Source organism: Durio zibethinus, chromosome 1, assembly GCF_047325235.1.
Source record: "Durio zibethinus cultivar Kanyao isolate XHJ-2024 chromosome 1, ASM4732523v1, whole genome shotgun sequence".
Lineage (NCBI taxonomy): Eukaryota > Viridiplantae > Streptophyta > Magnoliopsida > Malvales > Malvaceae > Durio > Durio zibethinus.
Genome location: NC_143162.1, coordinates 2460576 through 2479542, shown reverse-complemented (window position 1 = coordinate 2479542; position 18967 = coordinate 2460576). Strand labels below are relative to the sequence as shown.

Genomic DNA, 18967 nt, shown 5'->3' with positions numbered 1-18967 from the left:
TCTTCTCATACCATCAATTATAGACAAAAAAATTCAATGATAAAAAGTAAAACAAAAAGAAATAGAGAATGTAAGTTTACATATTCAATTGTCAAGATTAAAGATATACAATAATAAGAGCAAATATGTTAATAAATTAACAAAGAATAAAAACATTGAAGAAATGAATAAAACAAAAAATATATAATACAAAAGGTTAATCATAATCAATTTAAGCAAAATTAAAAAAGTTATGGACTAAAGAGAAACAAATAAATTAACCAAATATATAATATAAAAATATTTGAATTAGAACATAAAGAAAACATTATATTTGTTTTCAAAACAAAAACATATCTTTATCTAACTTTTTAATCAACATTCAAATATCTCATATTTTTATATAAAAATATAAGTTCTTATTACTTAATAAATACATGCTTTTTAGTTAATAATTCATTAACTTATCTAAAAGTATTAAATTTAAATAATCTATTAAATAATTTTCAATCTTTGATAGATTTTAATTTGAATTGAAATAATTATCTAAAAAAATTAAATTTAAATAATTTATTAATTAAATTTATTTGATAGAAAATATAATTTTATTAAGTATATATATTTGGAATTGTTATTAAATTTTTTTTAAAAATTATGATTTAATATATTTAAATTTAAATTTTATGTAAAAATTTCAATCTCACATAAATTTTGATTTTAATTTAAATAATTATCTAAAATATTCAATTTAAATAATTTATTAAAAAATTATTTGATATATAAATATTATTTTATTTGATATAAATATTATTTTATTTGTCATTAAAAGAAATTATTCACCCAAATATTTATATAAATAATTTTTATCATATTATAATAAATATATACATTTATATATTAGATGACGATATATTATTAATCAACTCACGATTAACATTTGAGACGATATCCAACATGTCTGACATGTCTCGTGGAATGAACAGTGGACACTCCTCAACCCTAATTCCAACAACTGTTTTGTTGCTAATAAGCTTTAAAAAAAACTTAGATCTTTCAACAATAAGTTGAAAAAATCCCAACAACACAGCGACAATTATTACAACCAAGTAAATCCATTTAGCCTTCAGTTGATCAGGATCCTTCATTGAACTAGAAAGTCAAGCCGGATCCACTCAGTTTCTGCTCCATTATCTTGTCCAGACGGTCTGCCATCTCAGGAGTAAGATAGTTCTGCCAATCTCCAACCTTTCCTTTCCTAAAGAAAGATTTGTTCGTCGCCTGATCATCACATACGTGCCGCTTCCCTGTCTTGTTTACCTCCAGGTTGCTCAGATTCTCAAAGCTACACAAATCTATTATTTTCTGCACTGTCCCAGCTTGTTCTTCCTCCGAGCTGAAAGGGTACCTTATGTCATAACAGTTTAGAATAGTAAGACGTAAAGTATTTTAAGATCAAAAAAAATAAAAAGAAAATCACCATCAATCTGTTTAAGATGTGATTGATTACCTAAAAGTTTATCTTTTTAATAAAATTTTAAAAATGAATTTAAAGTTTATCAAAAAAATAAATTTCAGTCTACGAAAATCAAGTTAAAGTCGGGAGTCGATTACGTATGGAAAAAAATTATCACACCCATAACGCCCATAAATTGGTACCATTTAATCATGTATTATTTTCGTTGTTAGATAAAATAGTTTTGACTTGAAATTTAATATTAATTCTCTTCGTTTAAAAAAATATATATTTTTGCTAAAATTTTTTATTTGAAAATATTGAAAAAATTTTTAAGTTAAAAAATTATCTTAAAATTTTCTAACATCTGGATAGAATTTAAGATAACTTTTTTCACTTGAGATTTAATACAATATCCCTTAAAATGAGATAACACTCTTTATAGAAGATAATTGTTGGTGACTCTCGAATATCTAGACAGAGTACCAAGAATCATTTCCTTTGGATTGTTATTTTTATTTTTTTTATTTTATAATATCACAAATTTTTTTAAAAATGTATTATTCTTTTTTATTATAAAATATTTTATCACCAAATAGTAAATAAATAAAAAAATTAAAGACAAAAGAATGCAAATGATTACCAATGATAACATGATAACGTATGTATGCCAATGAATATTATGCAATACAAACAAATGGATTCTTAAATATAATGAGACCATCTTGACTCTCTAACATCTAGGCAGAGCTTGAGTGTAACTATTTATATTTAAGATCTCATTTTATTATTATACCTTTTTATTAATCAATTATTAACTCCATTGTTAAAGCGAATTAAAGACTCGTTTGAAAAACTTAATGGAATAAAGTTTCATAAATATCCCATCATCTAGGCGGTATTCAGAAATAAATTACTCAACTTGAGATTTTCACACGTATCCTTAGAGTTTCAAAATGGTTTTGAGTAAGGCCTTGAGTAGAGATTTTAAAGGTTAGGGTTTCAACACTTTGAACATTCAAATTTTAGGGTTTTGGTTTAAGTTTTAAGGGTTTTAGGGTTTGGATTTTAGGGCTTGAATTTTAGGGTGTGGAAGGTTTAGGGTTTTGATTTTAAGGTTTGGAGATTTTAGGGTTTTGGTTTTAAAGTTTGAGGTTTGGAGTTTTGATTTTAAGGTTTAGAAATTTAAGGTTTATATTTTGAAAGTTTTGGGGTTTGGATTTTAGGGTTTTGAATTTAAGGATTTGAATTCTAAGGGTTTGGATTTTAGGGTTTTTGATTTTAGGGTTTTAGATTTAAGGTTTCAATTTAGGGTTTTGGTTTAGGGATTTTAAAATTTTAGGTTTTGATTTTAATTTTAATGAATTTTAAAACACGAACATCTTTAAAAATCCTTAACATCTAGAGGAATTTTCGGAGCAAGTTCGATTTTTTATCATTTTTTAAAAATTAATTAAAAAAATCTCTCCTTTTTTTTAATGAAAATTTATTATTAAAAAAAATCAATTTATTATTATTATTATTAAAATTTTTTTTATATAATTCCCCAACATCTAGGCGAAATTATATTTTTTTATTTCATCCAACATCTAGGCAGAAAAAATAAAAATATTCTATTATTATTATTATTTTAGTATTTTTAGTATTTTTTAAAAATTATTATCCTACTTTTTTTATTTTTTTATTATTAAAAATAATTAAATATTATTCTAACGTATTTAAAAAATTTATCATGCATGAATATTAAAAATAAAGCTCAAAATAACAAAAATAATAATATATAAAAAAATTTTAAAATTTAAAAAAATAAAAAAATACCTGTACCGGACCGGTCAACGGTCCGATCAACGTCGATCTAATTGGCTTGACGTTCGATGGTTCAAACTGGTTCGAATCGGTTCACTGACGGTTCATCTAGACTAATTCAAGGCTGGCTGAAGCAGGTAGATGGGTTGGACACATGGATCCTAGGTCGGATTCGGATCTACGTGTGGATTCTTTCTTTAAGCAAAACGTCTTTTTGCTTCAGCTTTCTATATAAAAGTCAACTTTTTTTTTGGTTCATTTCATCATTCTTTTAGAAAAAAAAAAAGTCCCTTCAGCTCCAGAAAACTCTCTAGCTTAGCCAGAATCTGACGTCAGACCATTACACAAACCACTGTCTGGGTCACCGTCGACGGTCGCTGTCAGTGGTCGTCGGTTGCCGAAAAATGTCAAAACTCTTCTGAAAGCTCTCTTCGACCTCCTCGTTCTAGATCCGATCTTTTTTTTGTGAAAAACCACTCTGATCGACGTACTTTGAGGTTTAAAGTTCTTGAGTTTTTTTTTTTTTGAAAACCCACACTTACTATTTTTTTTCTTTTATGCATGTGACTTTTAGACCTAAGGCTCCGCCCTACGGGAAAACTGTGTTTTGTTTCAGTTTTTAGTTTTTATGGATTTGTTTTTGATTTTTTTTCTGGTAGATGGGGATAAGGAAGAACATCGGAGTGTGTATGTGTGTGTGCGTGTGTAGATGCTGAAAATCGGGGTAAGGTCAAGCTAGGGGTTAGTTTAGGTGGTGGGGCTTTGGGTGCATGCACGGAGACCGGGGTCTGAAAGGGTTTTCTGGTGGTGGTTATTGGTTTAAGTGCAGGTGTTAGGGGTTTTGGGCGTTTGAGTTTGTGTTCGATGATATGTCCGAGAAGAGAGTTGAAAGGGCGAGGAAATAGGGGCTTTAAGGAGATGAAGAGCTGGGGTTTCTGGTGTGTTTCCAGGGTATGGGGCATGGTGCTGGTAGGGTATGGATGTGGCCAGTAGGGTGGTGCTGGCAAGGGTAGGTGGCTAGTGGTGCTGTGCAAGGCACCACTGACACTTCTATATCTTTTTTTTTAATTATTTTTATTTTTTTAATTATTATATTTTTATAATAATATCAAAAATATTAATAAACAAAACTTGAAGACAAAAATTAATCTAGTAGACCCGGATAAAATTCAGTATCTACAGCTACTCCTCTTTGCACATTACTGAGAATCAGACATATGGCAAAAACAAAGATATCAATTTTGTCCGAAAGTAAATAGTGAATTTTTTAAAAGTTTTTTTTTTTGTTTTGAACCACAAGTCAGGTGATAAAGAAAATGATCGGGATGACACCGTGAGTCGAGAAGTAAAAAATCGATCGAGACAACACCGCAGGTCGAAAAATAAAGAATCGATCGGGACAACATCGCGAATTAAAATTATACTCGGAGGTCTTAAAAATCATGCCTAGAGGTCTTACAAAATCAACCAGGATAACACCGCATGTCAAAAAATAAAAAAATTGATTGAGACAACACCGTGAATCAAAATTATGCCTGGAGGTCTTAAAGATTATGCCCGAAGGTCTTAGAAATCATGCCCGGAGATCTTACAGAATCGACCGAGATAACACCGCATTCAAAAAATAAAGAATCGATTAGGACAACACCGCGAATCAAAATTATGCCCAAAGGTCTTAAAGATTATACCCGGAGGTCTTACAAAATCGACCAGGATAACACCGCAGTCGAAAAATAAAGAATCGATCAGGATAATACCACGAATTAAAATTATGTCCGAAGGTTTTAAAAATCATGCCCGAAGGTCTTACAGAATTGACTGAGACAACCCCACTAGTCAAAAAATAAAAAATTGTTTGGGACAACATCGCGAATTGAAATTATGCCCAGAGGTTTTAAAAATTATGCCCGAAGGTCTTAGAAAATCATGTCTAGAGGTCTTACAGAATCGACTGAAATAACACCGTGTCAAAAAAATAAAGAATATATCGAGATAACATCGCGAATCGAAATTATGCCCGAAGGTCTTATAGAATCGATCGAGATAACATTGCAAGTCAAAAAATAAAGAATCGATCAGGACAACACCGCGAATCAAAATTATGCTTGGAAGTCTTAAAAATCATACTCGGAGATCTTAGAAATCATGCCCGAAGCTTTTAAAAATCATGTCCGAAAATCTTACAGAATCGATCGAGATAACATCGTAAGTCAAAAAATTAAAAATCGATCAGGATAACACCGTGAATCAAAATTATGCCCAGAGGTCCTAAAGATTATGCCTGGAGGTCTTACAGAATCGATCGGGATAACACTGTAAGTTAAAAAATTAAAAATCGATCGAGATAATACTGTGAATCAAAATTATGTCTGGAGACCTTAAAGATTATGTCTGGAGACCTTAAAGATTATGTCTGGAGGTCTTATAGAATCGATCGGGATAACACCATAAGTCAAAAAATTAAAAATCGATCAGGATAACACTGTGAATCAAAATTATACATGGAGGCCTTAAATATTATGCTCGGAGGTCATAAAAATTATGTTCGAAGGTCTTAAAGAATCGATCGGGATAACACTGCAAGTTAAAAAATTAAAAATCAATCGAAATAATATTGCGAATCAAAATTATGCTAGGAGGTCTTAAAGATTATGCCCGGATGTCTTACAAATAATGCGTGAAGATCTTACAGAATCGATCGGGATAACACTGTGAATCAAAATTATGCCCCAAAGGTCTTAAAGATTATGCCCTAAGATTTTAAAGATTATGTCCGAAGGTTTTAAAAATCATACTCGGAGGTCTTAGAGAATTGATCGGGACAACACCACAGTTAAAAAATAAAGAATCGATTGAGATAACACCGTGAATTAAAATTATACCTGGAGGTCTTAGGAATCATGCCGTGAGATTTTACAGAATCAATCGAGATAACATCTCAAGTCAAAAATTAAAAATGGTTTGGGACAACACCATAAATCAAAATTATGCTCAAAGGTCTTAAAGATCAACATCTTTGAATGTTTCTCTAATCAGAGATCTGTGAACTTTAAAAATTTTAAAATCTTAAAAGTTATGCCCGAAGGCTTTAGAGATTACGTCCGGAGGTCTTACAAATCTCAAAATTTTTGAATACTCATCCTAATTAGAGGCGATGAAACTTTAAAAATTTAAAAATCTTTTGCCTAGAGGTTTCGAAAGTTTTGTCCAAAAGTATTAGAGATTATGCTCGGAGGTCTTACAAATCTCAAAAATCTTTAAATGCTCCTTCTAATCAGAGGCAATGAAACTTTAAAATTTTGAAAATCTTTTTGAAAATGGCTTTCGCATGATCAAAGATTTTTTAGACTTTAAAAGTCTTGTTTGAAGAAGGTTCCTCTTAAACAGAAGCTTTTAAATCTTGATTCAAAATGGTTCCTCTTAAATAGAGGCTTTGACACTTTAAAATTTTATTTTTTTCTCTCTTTATATATATATATATTTGTTTTTATAAAGTTAATAAATGCAGTCCTGAGACAAATGTCTATTCTCATCAAATGATGCTAATGGGAATGTCGATGTGAATGCAAATGTCAATACAAATGCAAGGATGTGAATGCTTGAAGCAAATATATTTGACTTTTTCACAATGCAAATATATTTGACTTTTTCTTTTCATGTAAATGTCCCTACACATATATTTTCTTAGGATGCAAATGCCATGATGCAAATGTAAATTTTTCTTATGGTGCAAATGCAAATGTCTTATACAAGTTCAAATGCAAGTGATGCAAATGCGAATATCTTTCTTGTGATGCAGATGCTAGTGTTGCAAATGCAAATGTCCCTTTAATGATGCATAGGCAAGTGATGCAACTACGAATGTCTCTTTTTTGTTATTTTTTTAGGTCAAATGTCTTTTTTATGATGCAAGTGATACAAATGCAAAAACTTTTTTTGCCTTTCTTTTTTTTAAAAAAAAATCTCTGTTCAAATTTTTAATGTTTTATTTTTCATAAAAAAAAATGATTTCAGCATTTTTTACAAAATGCTCAATTAATCTCTAAAATTTTCAAAAGTAATCAAAAAATTATCCCACATAAAGTATCTTTACAATCAATAAGAAAATTTAAAACTCAAGACTTCTGAATCTCTTGAAAACTAATGATTACTATTTGAAATACTTGTGGATGGGGGGTAGTTGACAATTCAATTCTTTTCACTGGTGGGCATATTTCATGAAAAGCTCAACGAGGGTTCAAAGATTTTTCTTGGGCTCACGAAAGAGTTAATTTTCTAAAACACTTTTCTTTTATTGAAAATGTGATACTTCAATATATGTCAAAACTAGCTATTACTTTTCAAACAAGATTTAGGAAGAGGACAAGGCTGATTTTTTTTTTTTTGAAATGAAAGGACTTTAATGGGTATTGGTTTTTCAAAAAGCTTTGCATCGATGTTCTTTTATTCTGGATAGAACCTTAGAACTCGAAAATTCATTTTGGGGCTTCAAGAATGATTTCAGCTCTAAACTGTCATCTTAGGGTTTTCACCTTAAAGCTATATCTTCTATCAATACAGAACTTGGTGAAATCTTGCCAAAATAACAGGTATATACAAATCTTCAAGGATATTACTCTTCAATTCAAGTGTCCATATTTGATCAAAATAAACTTTTCAAGGTATGTAATGTAGGTCGAGGTTAGGGATTTTGAAAGAATGGATAAACAGGCTCAAAAATATATATTATTCAGGGTAATTAGGCCAAGGATCCTAATGTGCATTCTCTGACTTTCTTTTTATGTTTTCTTTTAAACATCTAGCTTTAATTTTAATAATTTTATTCACTTTTTTTTTGCCTTGAATTCTCATATTCAAGGTACATGCTCTTTTTTCTTCTTTTACTTTTTTTTATTCTAACTGAAGCTTCAGATTCTTATATTTAAGGTTTCTTTGCTTTGCCTTAGAAATGCCTAACTTCATCTTTAGTTGTTCACTCTCCTGAATTCTTGAGATTCCAATTGAAGCTTTATTCACTTTTTACTTCAGACTTTCACCTCTGAAGGGCATGTTACATGCTTTCAATATCAGATACTTTTCTTGAAGTTGATCTTGAATATATCTTTATTTTACCCCCAATGTAAAGGATGATTCTGGGCTATGGTTTATTTTAAGAAAAAAATTAATTAATAGGCTTAAATGGGTAGCAAGTGGATAATTTTTATATATGAGAAGGATAGAGAAAGATGGCCATTCATCATTTCAAACATGATCACTTGGTTAGAAGAGTAAATCATTGAAGACATTTTTTTTTACTTTTTTTTGTGATGCCTCCTCTTATTTTTTACTCAAGGTTCTAATGACGATCAAATCGTATAGGATCGATTGTATAGTTCAAAAAGACTCTTTGGGCTCTAAAATTTTTTCTGACATTTTCTTGGTGAAAGAAAGAGAAAAGGTATAAAGGTAAGAAACAAATTGTCTTAGGCAAAAAGAGATTTTTTTTCTTTCTTTTTTTTAATTAATTAATGTACCTTAAGACATGAAACAAAGGTTACTTAAGAGAAAAGGAAAAATATTCAGGCTTTTTCGTGTCTATAATCATAGTAAAATTTTGACACACATTGAATTACCAATTGAAAATTTGAAAGAGTATCTGATTTTTAAAATTTAAATCAAACTTTCAAAATTAACCTCTTTTGTTCTTTACCCAAAAAAAGATTATCAGCCCTTTAAAGTATGAATTCAAACTCACATTTCCTAAAGGGTCACGGTTGATGAGTACAATCATTTGAGTGATTAAGGATATGAAAGTATTTGAAAGGTGTAGAGGTATTTGATGAATTTTTTTTTAATAGTAATCATCATTTCCCTTAAAAATCCTTATATCTTTATTGCAGAAGAAAACCTTGTTTTTATTTTTTTAAAAGTTACTTATGTGAGACTTTTTATTCAAACAAATGCATAAAGAGAAAATTTTTAAAAAGAGATCCAAAGCATTTAATTTTTCCTAAAATAAGTTACGTAATTCCTAGGGACACCATGTACATGTCATACATAAATAGTGTAAATATTAAAAAAAAATCATCCTATCTTGATTTTTCATAACTCGAGCCCTCCTTCTTGATCTCAACTCCTCACTTTTGGCAATTGGATGGAGTTATCAACTTTCATTATTCTATCACCTCTGAAGTCAAAGTACCACTCTTGATAAGATTTTTAATCTTTTCTTTCAATTATCTGTATTTTTTAGTGGAGTGATCGATTACCCCATATGATAATCACATTTGTCATTGGGATCATAACTCATTGTCGATGGATTTGATGTTATTTTTAGAGGTACATGAGTGAGATACTGACCTTCTATTAATAAAGGTAAAAGGTGAGAAATAGGGATTGACAATTTCTCTCGATCATTTTTTGGCCTCTTTCGATTCTTTGTTGATCGAGTGGTAGGTTCAGATGTAAGGATAAAATCATGAATAACCACTTGAGGATGAAAATTTACTGAAAAGCTCAAATGCTGGCTTGGTTGGCAAGGATACGGGTTATGAGAGATATTGCCTTGTGATAAGGTGATGAGGTTAATGAAAAATATATAGATTGCACCAGATGAAGCATTAGGTAGATGTTCTTCCATTGTGATTGCTTGCATTTCCCTTTCATTTTTTTCTGATATATTTTTCTCTTCAACATCTATTGCATCTTTTAATTTAATCTTGCCATTTTTTATTGTATTTTTTATAATTTTACCAGAAATCACCATGTCAGAAAAGGTTTTGGAGACATTCCCAATCATTCTTTCATAATAGGGAGTGTTCAAAGAATTGACAAATAGAATAGTAATTTTTTTTCTAACAAAAATGGTTGTACTTGAACTGCTATGTCTTTCCATTTGTGTGCATATTCTTTAAAAGTTTCAATTGATTTTTTTTCATGTTTTGTAAAGATAACCTATTTGGCATTATATTTTCAATATGCTTGTATTGTGCTAAGAAGGCCCTAGCCAAGTCATTTCAAGAGCAAATCTTGCTTCGATCCAACTGAGCATACCATCTTGCTGTAGGCCCAGTGAGACTATCTTGAAAGTAATGGATCAACAACTTACCATCATGATTGTAACATGTCATTTTTTGACAGTAAATGGTGATGTGTGTTAAAAGGTATTTCGTTTAATCATACTTCTCAAAATTTAAGGCTTTGAATTTTGATGAAATAAGTAGATCAGGCACTAGACTAAGCTCGTTGGCATCAACATTCTCGTAGTCACCATAGCTTTCAATTGCTTTCAATCTCTCTTCTAACAAATCAAATTTATCTTTCATTGTCGTATCTCTTGATGGATCTGACACCCTTTTTAATTTTTTTGATTCTTTAGGATCATCCACATTAGGCATAGTAATGGAGTCGTTAAGAGTGCATTCGAGATTGACATTTGTCTAAACTGATGACAACTTGACAGAAGGGCCAATATAAGGTTGATGAGTTGTTGGAGGTGCTTACGACATATAGGGATCTTGAACATATGTAAACCTAGATGGATATAATGGTGTCTCAACAACTATTTTCTCCCTTGCCCTGTGCATTTCAACAATTCTTTTTTCTTTTATCAACTTTACTATCATCTATTTTAATTCTGCCAGTTATCTGTTCACGTTCTGTTACATTTTCGTAACTATTTTTTTGATCTCTCCTTGAGCTTTTTTTACTCTGTCCATTCGACTTGCATCTTCATTTTTCATGATTCTGATATTAACTCAAATGCTATAAGTGTGCAGACTTAACTGATCTCATTTTCTAGGATAGCTATCCTTGAACCTTTTTATCAATTATCAGAAGTAAAAAATGCATGACATGAATTTTATTATCAAAAATCTTTTGACTTTGAAGGTTTAACAAAAGCGTATTCATAATTATCATATTTTATCCATAGCTAGCATGAAAATAATGAATTCAAACAGATGATGCATGATGTGCAAGTCAAATTTTATTATTAAAGAAAGAAAAACTTGAGTTTCATCCTATATTTTGATTGAATTATCTAAAAACATTCATTCTTCCTCAAAAATTTGATGAAAGCATAATCACAACCATCACTTTTTTTCACAGGCTCCTTTAGACAAACAATTATTAAAAGTGGACACAGGCATCAATTTATAAAAATTTAGGTTAAAAGAAGTTTTCATTCATTCTCAAAAGTATCAAGTTTACACATCATGAACCATTTTAGGACTATGACAAAAAAGTGCTAGACCTGCTCTCACTCCCTCTTGTTTCACATAAGAAATCCAAAAATAGTTGACTATGATTGCTGGAGAAGATAACTCTTTGCTTTAAAAGCTTTTTATTCATCATTCTGGCTAACCTTACTGTTGTCTACAGCACTACCTGCTATCTTAGCATGGATCAATAAAAGGTTTTCGTAAATAACTAACTTCATTTTGGCATCAAAACTCAGATATTCGATTTTCATCAATTCTTGTACCCTATGTTTCAAAGCTGTGCAATCTTTCAGAGAATGGCCTGTGATGCCACAATGGTATTCACACCGAACATTGGGATCACCATTCAGGAAAAGATGGTTTGCAAGGTTCAGTAGGGATAGGGACAATGAGGTAGTTTTTTAAGAGCAATTGGTATAACTCTATGTAAGACATGGGTATTGGATCAATAAAAGTTTTTTCTTTGGTGTTGCTAGAGTTTTTCTGTCCTATGGTTGGTTTGCTTTGCTGAAAAAATGATGGCTTAGTTGGTTTCGAAGTGAATTGGAAAACTTTGGGTCAAAAATTATGTTCAAAAGGTGGTGACGGGATAGCATGCTGAATAAGCAATTGTGAAATATGAGATGCTGGACGTGAATTCAGGTGTGAAATTTTTAGAGATTGCATGAAATTTGACGGCCTAATCCTAGGTGCTTGGAGAGGAGGTTGGAAGTGGTCATAAGAAAGATTTGGGTACGAGTTTGGAATTAGGACAGCTGGTGAAAGTTGTTTAAAATTGAATGACTCCTTCTTTGAAATCAAACTTTTGAGCTCAGTAACTTGCATGGCTAATTCACCCATTCCTCTCTTAAGTTCACCAAAATGTTGATCACTGTTCAAATCACCCAATGCCTTAGTATACTCTGAAAGAGTGCTAAAACTAACGGGAGCTAATTGACCTTGACTTGATGGAATTGAAAGTGACAGTGATCCTTAAAGAAGAACAAACTCAACTCCATCACTACCTTTAATCATTTCTATCAATTGAGCCATATGTTATTTCATCTCTCGAAGCTTGAGCCATAATTCTTCTTGATTTAACTCCAAAGCACTAATTTTTGCTTCCAATCAATCTTCCATTTTTGCCATTCTAATTTTTACCAAGACAGACATTTTATTCTGGGACTTAGACAAAAAATTTTAGATTATTACCCTTATTGAATGAATGCCACAAAATAATTCTTAACTTATATGACACATATAGCATGTTCATAAATGTGACAATGATGCCTAATGAATGTCCTAAAATGCATATATGCTTAAGGCAATGAATTTTTATATGTACAAAGACCCAAATGAAAACTTTTATCAACCATGAATGTGTATGCAAGGAATGTAATGTTATAGATGGTGTGATATGAGATGTAATGCATATGCATGAAATATATACCTAAAATTAATACAACATACTTGTATGAAATGCATGAACCTATCAGGTGTACATTATATTTTTACATGAAATGCAATGCTTGTATTATGCCAACCTAGTGAAATTGACACTATCTTCAAATATGTAATAAAATGGAGTGTGCGCACTATCTATTAAGATGCGTATGAAAGATATGTATCATTTATCAACATGTGCATAACATGAGATGCGTGTACTATACATTGAAGTGGATAAGATGTGATGCATGTATTATCTTATTATCATGAGAATGAGATAGGGTACATCAAAGATCGAACGAAAAAATGAAAGATAAAATAATATTTGAAATTTTTTTTTTTCAAAAAGTAAAAAGCTTTTTTTATTTCACATAGAATAACTAGGACTTGAAAATTAATCTTTATTTAGTCAATAAACAAATAATTTAAGAAAAATCTTTAATCTTTGAAAATATCTTTTGCCTTTCCCTCTTTTTTTTTTCTTGTTGGATAATGCTAAAAAATATCATTTTATTCTAAAATATTTTATGAAAATGTAAATTTTGGACGATTACCAAATGAATAAACTACATGTTAAGAGAAAATTTATTTTTTTCAAGAAAATACTTTTCTTTTATTATCCACTTTTCAAATTTTAATACATTTTTTATTATTTCTATAAAAAGGTCGATAGGGCTTTACCCTAGGCAAGCTTCTTATAGCTGATGATATGATGGATTAGGATTTATACTTCTAAAGATTTTCAGACTATTCCTTACATCATTATCCATTATAGACTAGTAAGGCTCTTAAATCCTCACCCATTATAGGCTATTAATGAAAAAAGTTTAGTCTGAGTGAAAGTATTTCGCTAGCAAATAAAGAAGTTATCACCTTACGAGAGCATAACTACTTTACTTCTTCTTAAAAAGAAAAGAGTTCGGGCCTAGAACTCATGCATGTGAGTGAATAAGCATAGTGTATATAGAGTAATGTATTAATCAAAATAACAAAAATAAATCATAAACACAAAATCAAAATAAAGCAATAACTAACATACAATTTATTTTATTTATTAACTTATATGTATAGATATTTTGAAAAATTAAAATAAAAGGAATTAAATTAAATATTAAATAAAACCAATTAAATTCAACAACCATTAATAGCGCATAATTAAAATTTGGCCTGATTCTCAAACAGTCCCCAGTGGAGTTGTCAAGCTGTCATAACGATTTTGGGACCATCAGACATAAAATGTTTTAAGATTGGGAAAAATAAAAGATGAGTCACCACTAATCTGTTTTATGGTGTGATTGGTCACCCAAAAGTTTATCTTTTTAATAAAACTCTAAAAGCGGGTTTAAAATTTATAAAAAAGATAAATTTTGATATACAAAAATCAGGTTGGGTTCAGGAGTCGATTACGTGTGGGGAAGGATTAGCACCCTCACAACGCCCATAAATTGGTACCATTTAATCATGCGCTATTTTCGATGTTAAATAAAATGGTTTTGACTTGAAATTTAATACTAATTCCCTTCGTTTAAAAAAATATATTTTTTTGCTAAAATTTTTTATTTAGAAATATTGAGAAAATCTTTAAGTTAAAAAATTATCTTAAAATTCTCTAACATCTAGGCAGAATTTAAGATAACTCTTTTCACTTGAGATTTAATATAATATCCCTTAAAATGAAATAACACTCTTTATAGAAGATAATTGTTGGTGACTCTCCAACATCTAGGCAGAGTACCAAAAATAATTTTCCTCGGAATGTTATTTTTATTTTTTTATTTTATAATATCACAAAATTTTAAAAAAATGTATTATTCTTTTTTATTATAAAATATTTTATCACCAAGTAGTAAATAAATAAATAAAATTAAAGATAAAAGAATGCAAATGATTGCCAATGATAACATAATAACGTATGTATGCCAATGAATATTATGCAATACAAACAAATGGATTCTTAAATATAATGAGACTATCTTGACTCTCAAACATCTAGACTGAGCTTAGGTATGACTATTTATATTTAAGATCTCATTTTATTATTATACGTTTTTATTAATCAATTATTAACTCCATTGTTAAAGTGAATTAAAAAGCCGTTTGAAAAACTTAATGGAATAAAGTTTCCTAAATACCCCATTATCTAGGAGGCATTCGGAAATAAATTACTCAACTTGAGATTTTTACGCATATTCTTAGAGTTTCAGAATGGTTTTGAGTAAGACCTTGAGTAGAGGTTTTAAAGGTTAGGGTTTCAAGATTTTGAAGATTCGAATTTTAGGGTTTTGGTTTGAGTTTTAAGGGTTTTAAAGTTTAGCTTTAGGGGTTTGGATTTTAGGGCTTGAATTTTAAGGTATGGAAGGTTTAGGGTTTTGATTTTAAGGTTTATAGATTTTAGGGTTTTGGTTTTAAAGTTTGAGGTTTGGAGTTTTAATTTTAAGGTTTAGAAATTTTGGGTTTAGGTTTCGAAAGTTTTGGGATTTAGATTTTAGGGTTTTGAATTTAAAGGTTTGAATTCTAGGGTTTTGGATTTTAGGAGTTTCAATTTTAGGGTTTTGGATTTTAGGAGTTTCAATTTTAGGGTTTTGGATTTTAGGGTTTTAGATTTAGAGTTTCAATTTAGGGTTTTGGTTTAGGGATTTTAAAATTTTAGGTTTTGATTTTAATTTTAATGAATTTTAAAACGCGAACATCTCTAAAAATCTTCAACATCTATGTGAACTTTTTTTATGTAATTCTCCAACATCTAGGTAAAATTATATTTTTTTTATTCCCTCCAACATCTAGGAAGGAAAAATAAAAATATTCTATTATTATTATTATTTATTTATTTTAGATTATTATTTAAGTATTTTTAGTATTTTTTAAAATTATTATCCTACTTATTTTCATTTTTATTATTATTAAAAACAATTAAATATTTATTCTAACAAATTTAAAAAATTTATCATGTATGAATATTAAAAATAAAGCTCAAAATAATAAAAATAATAATATATAAAAAAATAAAAAAAATACATGAATCGGACCAGTCAATGGTCCAATCAACGTCGGTCTAATCGACTCGACGTTCGACTGTTCATACTGGTGCAAACCGGTTCACTGACGGTTCGTTTGAATCGATTCAAGGCTGACTGAAACGGGTAAACAGGTCGGACGCGTAGATTCTTCCTTTAAGCAAAACGACGTCGTTTTGCTTCTAGCTTTCTATATAAAAGCCAACTTTTTTTTTGGGTTCATTACATCTTCCTTTTAGAAAAAAAAAGTTCCTCCAGCTCCAAAAAACTCTTTGGCTTAGCCAGAATCCGGCGCCGGACCACCACGCCTATCGCCTTCTGGGTCACCTCTGGCGGTCACTGTCGATAGTCACCGATTGTCGAAAAATGTCAAAACTTTTTTGAAAGCTCTCTTCGACCTCCTCGTTCTAGATCTGATCTTCCTTTTGTGAGAAACTGCCCCAATCGACATACATCGGGGTTTAAAGTTCTCGAGTTTTTTTTTTTTTTAAACCTACACTGACTATCTTTTTTTTTTTTGTGCAGATGGCTTTTAGATCTAAGGCTCCTCTATATAGGAGGACTGCGTTTTGTTTTGTTTTTTAGTTTTTGTAGATTTGTTTTTGGTTTTTTTTTCTGGTAGGTGGGGATGGGGGAGAGCTTGTGTGTGTGTGTGTGTACGTGCGTGTGTAAAGGCTGAAAACTGAGGTAAGGTCAAGTTTGGGTTACTTTGGGTGTTGGATCTTTAGGTGCAGGTACGAAGACTAGAGTCTGAAGGGGTTTTCTGGTGGTGGCTATTGGTTTGAGTGCAGGTGCTGAGGGTTTTGGGCATCTAAGTTTGTGTTCGATGATGTGTCCAAAAGGAGAGCTGAAAGGGAGAGGAAGCAAAGGCTTTAAGGAGATGGAAAGCTAAGGTTTCTAGTGTGTTTCCAGGGTATGGGGCATGGTGTTGGTAGGGTATGGATGTGGCCAGTAGGGTGGTGTTGGCAGGGGTAGGTGGCTAATGGTATCGTGCAAGGCACCACTGCCACTTCTGTGTCTAGGGTGGGCAACCAAACCCGCTCCTGGCGGGTTTCGACCCGACTTGAGCCCATAGGATCGATTTTTTTTTTAAATCGAGTTTCAAGTCGGGTAAGGTAGTGCTAAGAAGAGGTCGAGGTCGGGTTTTAGATAAATCCGACCCAACTCGACCCGATATTATAAAAAATAATTTTTTAAAATAATTTTTTATTTATATATATTTATATAATTATATTTAAATATTTATATTAAAAAATAATATTTTATTAATATCAGGTCGGGTCGGATACGATTTATATACTATCAGGTCGAGTCAGGTTCGGGTATGAAAAAAAATTAAAAAAATTTCGGGTAGGGTCAGGATCGGGTTTGAAAGATATGAAGTTAGGTCAGGGTCGAGACGAGCAAAAACCCGTCCCAACTCGACCCATTGCCAATCCTATCTATCTTTTTTTTTGTCGTTTTTGTTTGTTTTTTTAATTATTATATTTTTATAATAATATCGAAAATATTAATAAACAAAACTTAAAGATAAAAATTAATCTAATAAATTCGGACAAAATTCGGTGTATGTACCTCGTAAACTCTGCCAATTGTTTCACATACAACTCAGAATCGTTCATCATGTCTTCATATTTCAGGAACAGTACTTTCTCTGGCTGTTCTTGGCTAGCTTTCCAGTAACCTAAAATGTGTCCCAGGCAGGTCCAAAAACAGACTTCCCTTCGCAGAAAAGAATAAAAGCCTCCTCCAGGGAAACGGGTTCATTTTCCTTGGGTCTCCGCTTGGCTGCGAAGTGAAACATGGAAACAAATGCATCCTTTGGGTCTCTACAGATGTAAACAATCTTAGCATGAGCAGAATCCAGAATAGATTTGGGCAAGGAATGGTAGGAGGCATGGGTGGCTATGAGTGGGATTCCTGGCTCACGTATATCCGGCTTCAGGGAAAAACCCACAAAAGTTGGCACGCAATGATGGGGACCCTTGCTAAGCAAAGGGCTATTGGCATTATCGAAAAGTTTTCGAGTGACAATGGCAAAAGTCAGAGCCTTAAGCCAAGTGGTGCCGCTTTTGGGAGCGCTGCAAACAAAGATATCACCTGGTTTGGGCTTGAAATATTGTTGAGCTAAAACGATGCCTTCCAGGAAATGAGGGAAACTCCAAAAGCCTTGATACAAGCGAAGAGGCTGGAAAGAATTCCACCTATGCTTTGTAGGAAGAGTTGATATGAATTCCGTCACTTTTTCTATGGCCTCCAGCGAGACAAGTTCGACAATTTCTTCCTTCTCATCCATGGAGTCAGTTGCTCCGCTCGGTTCCATATGCTAAATCATTAATAATACTGGCAATGACCTGACTGTTGGCTAGATAAAGGGCAAAAAAAACTGTCGGCAATGACCTTCGTTTTTTTTCGTTTTTTTGGTACTTCTAAATATTGTTTCTCATTTTTTTTTAATACTTAACATTTTTATTTTTAATTTTTCTTGAATTTACAATTATAATTAAATATTATATTTTTATAAATAATTAATTACTAGATCATAATTAAATTATAATTAATTAATAAATTAAAATATAACTGAACATTTAAACTTATTCATAATAAAACTTGAATTTAAAATTTAAAAATTTTTAAACCTTTTTCTTGTGGACCTTGTCACAAAAAAATTACTCAAAAGTTTATTTATTTTTTAGTATATTTAAATTATAGTTATTATATTTTTTTCAAAATAATGGTAATTTAAAAAGTTAAATTTCAACTTAAAATCTTTTTAGATTTTGCACAAAATCAAAATAAAACATAACACATTAGACGGATGAAGTATAAAATTATTTTCAGTATATATTTTGCTTAAGAAAACAGGAACATCAATTTTATAAAAAATATTTAAATTTTTAAAAAATATATCGAAACAATTCTTTTAACTCCTTAAAAATTAAATGAGGATAAGATTTCACTGATTTCAGTATTATTTAAAAAAATTCTCAATATAGTAAATTTGCAGGGTCCTCTTTTGTTCTCATTTATTGCTTGAAAAAAAAAAAAAAAACTTTGAGACAAATAAAATGTTCCAACCTAAAATAAGG

At 30.6% G+C, this 18967-nt stretch overlaps 1 pseudogene across 1 annotated transcript; it reads right to left on the bottom strand.

Annotated features, from left to right (window-relative positions):
- Positions 1-885: 885 nt before the first annotated feature.
- LOC111310567 (flavonol sulfotransferase-like) lies at positions 886-18380 on the bottom strand (annotated as a pseudogene). The gene is made up of 2 exons (XR_016340951.1): positions 17454-18380; positions 886-1384 (listed from the first exon to the last, which is right to left on the bottom strand). The product of XR_016340951.1 is annotated as a flavonol sulfotransferase-like (transcript).
- Positions 18381-18967: the final 587 nt, after the last annotated feature.